The 8,981-nt window shown below is 40.0% G+C and overlaps 2 pseudogenes across 1 annotated transcript; one reads left to right on the top strand and one right to left on the bottom strand.

Moving 5' to 3' along the window:
• The first annotated feature begins 1,897 nt into the window (after positions 1–1,897).
• LOC146707643 (zinc finger MYM-type protein 1-like) lies at positions 1,898–5,341 on the top strand (annotated as a pseudogene).
• Positions 5,237–8,721, bottom strand: LOC146707642 (caspase-6-like; annotated as a pseudogene). The gene is made up of 6 exons (XR_014920859.1): positions 8,561–8,721; positions 8,307–8,380; positions 7,878–7,954; positions 7,548–7,723; positions 6,214–6,361; positions 5,237–6,039 (listed from the first exon to the last, which is right to left on the bottom strand). The product of XR_014920859.1 is annotated as a caspase-6-like (transcript).
• Positions 8,722–8,981: the final 260 nt, after the last annotated feature.

Raw genomic sequence — 8,981 nt, 5'->3', positions numbered from 1 at the left:
TCAGGCAACTACCAAATCACGAACAACGACAAGAGCATGAGAAGAAAGTAAAAGATTAAGTGGGCTAAAAGCCTAATCCAGATTTATGTTACGAGCCTCATCTCATACATGACTAAAAACATAAAGTACACTTCATTGTTCTTGAGACATTTAAAGGTCCACATATTTATAAACGAATGACAGGTAACAAATTAAAAAGATGCTTCTACAAGTCACAGCTTTACCATCGCATTCAGTTACATTCTGTGGAAGGGCAGGGGGGGATGTGCTAACACTGCCAACTCATCATATGTTCCGTTTTTCTCATGGTATAAGGAAGTGGATACTGACCGCCTTATTTTACTGTGTTTTGTAATAATGTCCTGTTTGGCAGTTTTAGGAGATATGGGGAAATTATATTGGAAATATGTTAAATGAAGCTCTGTTTCCCTCTGTTGGAAACGGTATGCATAACAACACATAATCACTTTCACGTCAATACACAAACACACATTATAATTTCCGATATTATCTTTAGACTACAGCAAAGTTCTATATCTTTATTCGTACAGTAATCATATGAAGATTGCATCATTTTCTGTGATGTAAGTTTCAGTAACACCTTTAATATTACTAATTACAATTAATTAAAACATTAATTGAAAAAAATATAAACTCAGCTCGAACACTGGGGAAACAAGGAAGAGGAACAATGGGCAAATTACTACACTATGACAAGTACAGGCATTACTAATGGCATGAAATGAATGTTTCCCCAAGTCTGTTTGAATTGGTTGTATTTTGAATGAATTTGTTTGGACAAATAAAGGATGCGCACACACTTTCTGTCACAAAAACAATGGAGATTTTTATTTAAAACAAAATTAATGATGGCAAAGCCATAACTAAAATCTCATTGGTTCACAAAGTATGACCAAAGTCTGTGTGCAATTTGGTGTATTTTCTTTTTTCTTCACAGGGATCATGACTACAAGTGTTTTTGACTAGAGTAGAAAAAACACAGCCTCTTACTTTTCACGCTAGTGTGATCACTAAGGTGCAAATACACATTAGTACATGTACCATAAACTGCTGACAGGTCATTAATTCCATTCCTCAAGTAGTAAGCTTGAGGAAACACTCTGATTGTGAAGTGCTTGGACAAGTTGTAAGTGTTACTGGCACCCTGAGGCTTAGAGTGAGAAAAGTAAGAATGAAACTGATGAGTACAAAAACCAATTTTCTGATTGCTAAGCTATCACGTCATGTGCCTCTCATGATAAGTTGGGAAACAACTGGCTGTTGACACTAAGCAAACCAGATGCTAGTTGATCAGTTTCTCAGACACCATCTGTAGAAATGTGTGCCTCCTCTTTGACATAATGTAACTAAATGCCAGTTTGTGATGCCTAAATAGTAATATGAAGAATTACATTTAAAAACTATTTTAATTCTATGGAATTAAATCGGACAACCAAGAGAAAGATGCAGTTAGTTTCACTACAGCTCAGCTGGCTGGGACACCTTTAACTTGAACACAGTGGCGTCGTTAGGCCTATTTTAGGGGTGCTGAAGCCTCCCTAAAATATTCTTAAGCCCCCCTAAATAATTTGGTGGGGTTTTTTTTTTTGGTTTTTTTTTTTTTTAACTTATTCGATTTTTTTTTTACAGAACTTGCAGACAAATTCAATATAAAGATGCAGGAATATGAGTTTAAAGAAATAATAATATAAACCTGTCGCTATTCACACAAATATGATCATAACTCGGTTGGTCCCTTTCGCTTCACATTGTTAAGGTAGCGTCAGTGCTTCGTTATCCAATCCCTTCCAGTTGTTCACAGGGGACATCCACATGACTGAAAATCCAGTCCTCGTTTTCACTGCTACTTTACACTCCGCTCGTATACACCTGCGGACACACTAGCGTACATGTGGCAAACGGCAAGAAATCATGGATATACGCAAGTTTTTCAAGAAAGTAAGTCTTCATCACTGGCTGGAAGTAACAATTAGTTAGCTCCAGCTAACAGCAGAGAGTCCCATGTAAATAATGAACCAGGTGCTCCCCATTTTGTAAATAAAAACCTGGCTAGCGCACTAAGTTAAATTGTTAGCATAATGTTAATTTCTGTCACTCGTTTTAGCTCTGAAAAATCCAGCTGAGCTCATTCAGGTATGGTTATCATCAGTGGAAATAATAATAATCACTCCATCCCCATTAACCTGTAGGAGTCAGGGCAGAGGAGCACAGAGAGGCAGAGGGGAGAGACGTCTGCTGGAGAGGTGAGTCAAAGGATGGAGTCATTTGTGATGGAGACAGTCTGATTAGAATTTTATGGGACTCAATATGGATATGAAATATGAAACATTTCAGTCACGGTACAACATATAAGACCTGTTTAACTTGAGCTTTTATTTAGGAGAGTCAAGGTTAGAAAGTGGAGAGAGCAAAGAGAGAGATATGTATATAAGTCAAATTAGCCTGACTCACATATTTTTGAGGGTTCTATTTTAATATTACTTCAATTCAAGTAATTTAGTAATATTTTTCAGGGCTTTAAATTGCAACCATTTTAGTCACATGCGTGCTCAAAATATAATGTTTGTAACTTCAAAATATTTGGGAGCAACAAATTACTGTGGAGCGGGAGCAGAAGTCATGATATTAGCAATTTACATTACAATTCAGTATGTTTTAATGTATCTTGAAGGGTGAGGCAGAAGGAGTGGCTGAGGGAGAAAAAGGTCAACAGGCAAGTTCAAGTCAGAGAGAGCAAGGAGAGACAGAGGAACTGCAGCAAATGGATCGAGAGGCAGAGGAAGATCAAGTTATTACAGAGAGAGGAGAGCAAACAGGCCAAGAGAGGGAAAATGATGAAGCAGCTGCAGCAACTCATTCTACTACAGGGTTTGATTTAGGTGACAAAGACACAGGGCCCAGACAGGTGAAGCTGAAGAGCTATCCACATGATACTTTTGGTACACAGAAGCGAGCATTTAACCACAGCTGGTTTGAAAAGCACAACTGGTTAGAATATTCAGTCAACCAGAATGCAGCTTTCTGCTTCCCATGTAGAGTGTTTGGCAAAAACATCAAACATGATAGTTTGGTCAGTAACGGTTGCAAGAACTGGAAGAAATCTTTAGTCATCTTTGGCAAGCATGAGATGGCACAAACACATAAGGACAGTGTTGTTACATGGAAAAGCTACCAGGGAACTAGCAAACAGGGAAACGTTGCACAGATGATAGCAACTGCAAATGTGAGTGAGATAGTCGAAAGAAGAGAGTATCTCAGACGAATTGTTGCAGTCACCTCTATGTTAGGGAGACAGGGACTCCCTTTTCGTGGTCATGATGAAGGTGAAGACAGCCCAAACAGAGGGAATTTTCTTGCGTGCATGGAGCTTTTGAAGGAGTTTGATCCTTTTCTTCAAAAACATAATCCCCCATCAAATGCACAGTATATCTCACCAACATCCCAGAATGACATGATTGACTGTTGTGCCCAGGAAGTTACTAGTGTCATTGTATCTGAAATGACAAAGTCTAAAGTCTATTCCATCATGGTGGATGAGGCAAGGGATAAAAAGGCAGAGCAGTTAGCTGTTTGTGTCAGGTACGTGTCAGAGGGGGCAGTGAAGGAGCGTTTCCTTGCACTTGCAGAGATAAAATCATTTGATGCCCAGTCCATTGCAAATGAGATTCAGCAGCAGATCCAAAACTATGGTCTTGCAGAGCTTAAGTGTGTAGCACAAACATATGATGGTGCAGCCGTTATGAGTGGCTCCACTGGAGGTGTACAAGCACATTTTAGAAGGCTCCATCCTGAGGCTATCTATGTGCATTGTTATGCTCATCAACTCAACCTGGTTTTGTGCAATACTTGCAAGGCTGTCCCAGAGGCTGTGGAGCTTTTCAGCTTGTTGGAGTGTGTGTATTCTTTCTTCAGCACCTCCCTAGTCAATCATCATAAGTTCATGGAGACTCAGGCAAAGCTTGGATTGACAAAAACTGAGCTTGTGCAACTTTCAAACACTCGCTGGGCATGTCAGTTGCGATCAATCAGTGCAGTTCTTGAGACATTGCCTGCCATTTTGGAGTGCCTATCTGCAATTGGATCCCCCATAGCTGTTGGTCTCAGAGCAAAGCTCTACAAGTTCTCAGCAGTCTATGCACTACTGATGTTTCAGTCGATTCTGTCTGTAACCGAAGGACTCCACAAATTCCTGCAGAAAGAGACTTTAGACCTGGCAGAAGCTTTTATCTGCAAACAAGCTGTGTGTGACACACTTAAGGGCAAACACTCAGATGCATTTGCTACAGAGCTGTATGAGAAAACCAAGGCCCTGTGTAACACCCACAGTATCCCTGAACCAGGTGCCAAGACAAGGCACAAACAGAGGAAAATGGAGGATTTTGTCCTGGAGGCAACTGTGGGTTCACGCACTGAATTGAACAACTCAGACACATTGAAAAGAGAGTTACTTTTCCCTTGTGTGGATCGGATGGTTGGCGAGCTTGATCAAAGATTTTGCAGTTTAGATGCAGGGCTGCTAAAAGGCGTCCAGGCATGCAGTCCTAAATCTGAGAACTTCTTGAGTGAACCACACTTGAATGAACTTGCAAAGCACTACAGACTTGACCTGAAAAAAGAGGAGGTTCTGGTGGCCAGAGGCTGGATGTCCACCCAAAAATATGTTGTCTGTGTACAACCTCCTTGATTCAGACATGTTTCCCTCTCTGAAGGCAACCATCCAAGTTGCCCTAACAGTGCCTGTCAGCAGCTGCTCGTGCGAACGGTCCTTTAGTGCACTGCGTCGGCTGCACTCCTGGCTGCGTCAAACAATGGGTCAGAAAAGACTTCACAGTCTTGCAGTCATGTCTATTGAAAAAGACACGCTTCAGCATCTGAGTCACAACAGAGTGATTGACCGATTTGCCACTCTTAAAAACAGACGTCATTCTTTGATGCTTCCACCCACCAAGTAACTGGTGATTGCAGCCAGAAAAATGTACTTTTTTATTTTCAGTTTTTTTCTTGTTATTGATGCAGCAAACACATTTCCTCTGTTTTTTTGTTGTACTGTATTATAAAGCAGACTGAAATAAAACAATAGATCTATTGGTGGCCTAGGATGTTTAATCTGTCCAAAAAAGTAGGAAAACAATTTCTCAGTCTTTGTTTTCTGTTTGTGAAATTTTGTGCTCATTCACTACGTTCGTTCATGTCGTGTGCATCTCTTGGGGGCTAAGCCCCCCCCCCTGTCCTTAAAACCTAGTGACACCCCTGCTTGAACATCCCACCATCCTGCCACATGTTGATACATTCTTGCTTCTACAAACAGTTAAAGAGAAAACAGTTCCAAAATTAAACCGTTTCAGTATTTAGAACATCATTTCTGGAAAAAAACATTGCTGCTGGATTTACATTTCATTTAGTTCTGTTAAATTCAAGTAGCGAAACATTTCAACAGCTGATATCACCAAACTGTGTAACTAACAGCAAAGCAATCAAGTGGGGTAAAAAGCAGCCCAAATCTGAATTACATACAACTGTATAAAATCAGTACTTTAAGTGGCTGCTTACTCAGGAGACAGCTATAGTTGTAACCGTTAAGTAAAATAGCATAGATGTACCTCTATAATACATAGATAGTACATCTAGAGGATGTTCCCATGATTTTATAAGAACTCTGTCACTAGAAATATTGAGGATCCTAATTAGCGTTATAAAAGATCTTTTGTTTTCTGTGGTGAGATGTTGGTTTTAGTTAAAAAATATAAATCAGCTGATTTAAAGACTGAGGTGAGACATTGTTACTTTTTTGGTCGGAAGTAAAGTTTCTTAGTGAGCATTGAAGCAAAACAAGGCATTTGCTTTTTTTCCCAACAAGCTGTGGGTCACAGGATTTTGGAACGTTCCTCATCGACACTTTTCTGTTGACTAGTGTGAGTAATTCTGTGAATTCAAGGGAGTTGCCATATTTTCGGAGCATCTCACACAGAGCCTGAATGTACCAGGAGCCTTTCTTAGTCTCCCGGAAGGAGTAGTAACCTATCAAATGACAAAAACAGCAAAACATGGCAGGTGGTCTAGTGTGTTTATGATATATCAAATACTTTACACAGGGTTCATAAAGGGTCACTCATATGGTTAAAAAAAATCTGTCCAGCAATTTTTTCACTTCTCCTCTAAGCTGAAGGTTCAGTCTAATCCCAGAAGACTCACCTTCAGCTACAGAAGAGCATATTATAAAATCAGCCCCGGCGGGGAGGGTGCGTATGGCACAGGCATCTGCAAACACCTCCACTATGCCATCCACCGCATCAGCAGGGGTCACTGTAACACCTTCATCAAACAGTTTTCCACGGCATGCCTGGAGATTAAAGATGGACATTGGCATTAACTGGGTGCTGGACTTGATAATAAACATAAGACAGACTGACGACCTCACTTCCTCCGTTACATCCTCACCCATTGTCCTCAACACGGGCTCCCCTCGGGGATGTGTTTTGAGCCTCCTGCTGTACTCTCTACTCCCTTATAACTGCTCAGCCACATTCCCAAGCACCCACGTTGTCAAGTTTGTGGTGGAACTAATTTCCAGCAACTATGAGACAAAGTACAGGTTGCAGGAAGAACATCTGGAGGATTAGTGCCTCTCCATTAATGTTAAGAAAATGAAAGTGGCATTAATGAACTCTTAAAAGAAGCTGCTGAGAACTCTCTTGCCCCTTATGGCGATCTCCAGCTTCAAGTTCCTGGGTATAAACATCAACAACGGCCTCACCTGAACACCAACTTCAGCAGGCTAATAAAGAAGCCCCACTTGTATCTACTGATGCTCTCCACAGTCCAGTTCAGTGGAGAGCATCCTCACACCTGTGAGTCGTGGAACCTGCTCTGCTGCTGATGGGAAGATTCTACGAGTGTGTGCAGAAACTCAGCAGCACCCTTTCTCTTATCAACTGAAGACATCAACATCAGTTCAGATGTATAAATTCTGCCACACATCAGAGACTTTTCATGTGTGTACCCACACACCACATTACACATTATGGTTTCTATCTTATGTTCATATTTGTACTCACATTTCACTTTCTTGCATTCTTACACTCACTGCTCTTTAAATTGTATTCTTTTTTTCATTGTGTTACTGAGTTTTGCTTGTTTTTGCAGTGCTGTTTCACCAGTACCTCATTACTTAGTGATTCTCATGCATCATCATTTTTTGGGATGACAATAACAGCAGGTTTACATAATCTGATGGACTTGATGACTGTTAACTGCGACCTATTGCATTAACTTTTACTATTCCTTCATTCTTGGTGTTCTCTATCATGCGGCACTGGGTCTGCTATAATCTATGTGCTGCAGTCCATTTTATTGGTGGCTTTCTACTGTGAACATTGTCTGCTGTTCTTATTATATTTGATATTAATGCTCTTAACTGTATTATTTTATTGTTTTTCTGTAAAGCACTTTGGTATGCCTAGGCTTTTAATGTGCTCTATAAATAAAGGTTGTTGTTGTTGTTGTTGACTGGGTTGTGTATTTTGCACCTGTATTATAAAGATCTTTGGCTTTCCAACAAGGTCCCGGCAGTTGTCTCCTTTGAACATGGGCATCATGTCCTGGATACAAATTTTTCCATCGTAGCAATAAACATGGTTATCCTCTCCGTGACTCAAGAAGGTGAGCAAAAAGCAATCAGCATCTGAGTGATCTTCCTCCGCAGCTGGTGGGACAACAAGTACTTGTTAAACTTGCGGCGAATTGTTGGATTTGACACATATATCTTTGCAGCAGAGCAAAGAGTTATGGGAGAAGTCAAACTTCATGTACATCCTGGATGCATTCCATTTGAGAGTTACAAGTGATTGTGTGGGTACCTTTAGCGATTTCATCTAGGACATCCACCTGCTTGTAGTTATCATAACACCTCACTTCAAACTTTAGATCCTTCAATCTGAACAGAAAGTGAAAATGAGTTGATTAGTTTAACAGATCATCCATCAGTCTATTTAGAATCACCTCTTCACTACAGGACCGACATTATTCTCTACAGTGGGAATTTGTGAAAATATAGCACGTCAAATATTGGTTTTGGCACTAACTGGAGCACAAAGGTGAAATCAGCACCAAGGGGCTTGAGGAGAGACAATAACATTTCATTATCAGGAAAAATCTGTGGAAATTCTCACACATTTTTACCACAGAAAGGAGCTACAGCTGCTAAACAAGTGCTGGCATGTTCTTTAGCACAAAGCTGTGTCAAATACAGTGTTTCCCTTTCTTCAGTAGATAGCTGGGAATTGTACCTTTCCTTCAAGTTGTAACGATCAGCACTGGTTCCAACTCTGTCATTCAAGCCCAGGCGCCCGAAGAACTTCTCCTGATTAAAAATGAGAGCAAGAACTCGTCATTTGTTACACATCTTGTACTCCTCTGCAGGATCCAAGGAGTTGATTTCAGAAAAAAAAGAGTAATGAATGCAGTGTGTCTGAGTGTTTGGTACCAGATTAAAGCGATAATTTCCAGCTAATAGCCAAAAAAGGTGGAAGTAAGAATTTACCTTCTGATGAAGGAGGTGTTCTCTGTTTGTTTCTCTTTGCATACTATTGAAAAACAAATTCATATTCATAAATAACCAGCGCAATAATTACAAAATAATAATAATACAGAGCCAAGTCCTGCTTTACAACTTATCTAAATATTGATGATTATGATTACCAATGATAACCATTGTACTGAAAAGAACATGGGACGGTATGGACATATTTGTGTATCACCAAACAACCACCTACACACAAACACACACACACATTAAAATAATTGAGCTTGTTGTGACAGTTGTCATTACAGTATTAACAAAAAAAATGGCCAAAAATGCACAGAAATTATTCTACTTCTGTCTCAAATATGGTCATGCAGTTATTGTTCCATCCATTCAGAGTCCTGATAGCTGTTAACAGCTGGGTGATGCATGGTGAAAG

The sequence above is a fragment of the Copadichromis virginalis genome, linkage group LG6 (assembly GCF_057382275.1).
Source record: "Copadichromis virginalis isolate Kocher_CV1m ecotype Utaka linkage group LG6, C_Virginalis_male_GT1.1, whole genome shotgun sequence".
In the NCBI taxonomy this organism is placed as follows: domain Eukaryota; kingdom Metazoa; phylum Chordata; class Actinopteri; order Cichliformes; family Cichlidae; genus Copadichromis; species Copadichromis virginalis.
Note: the sequence above shows the minus strand (reverse complement) of the source record. Positions and strands in the feature narration are given on the sequence as shown.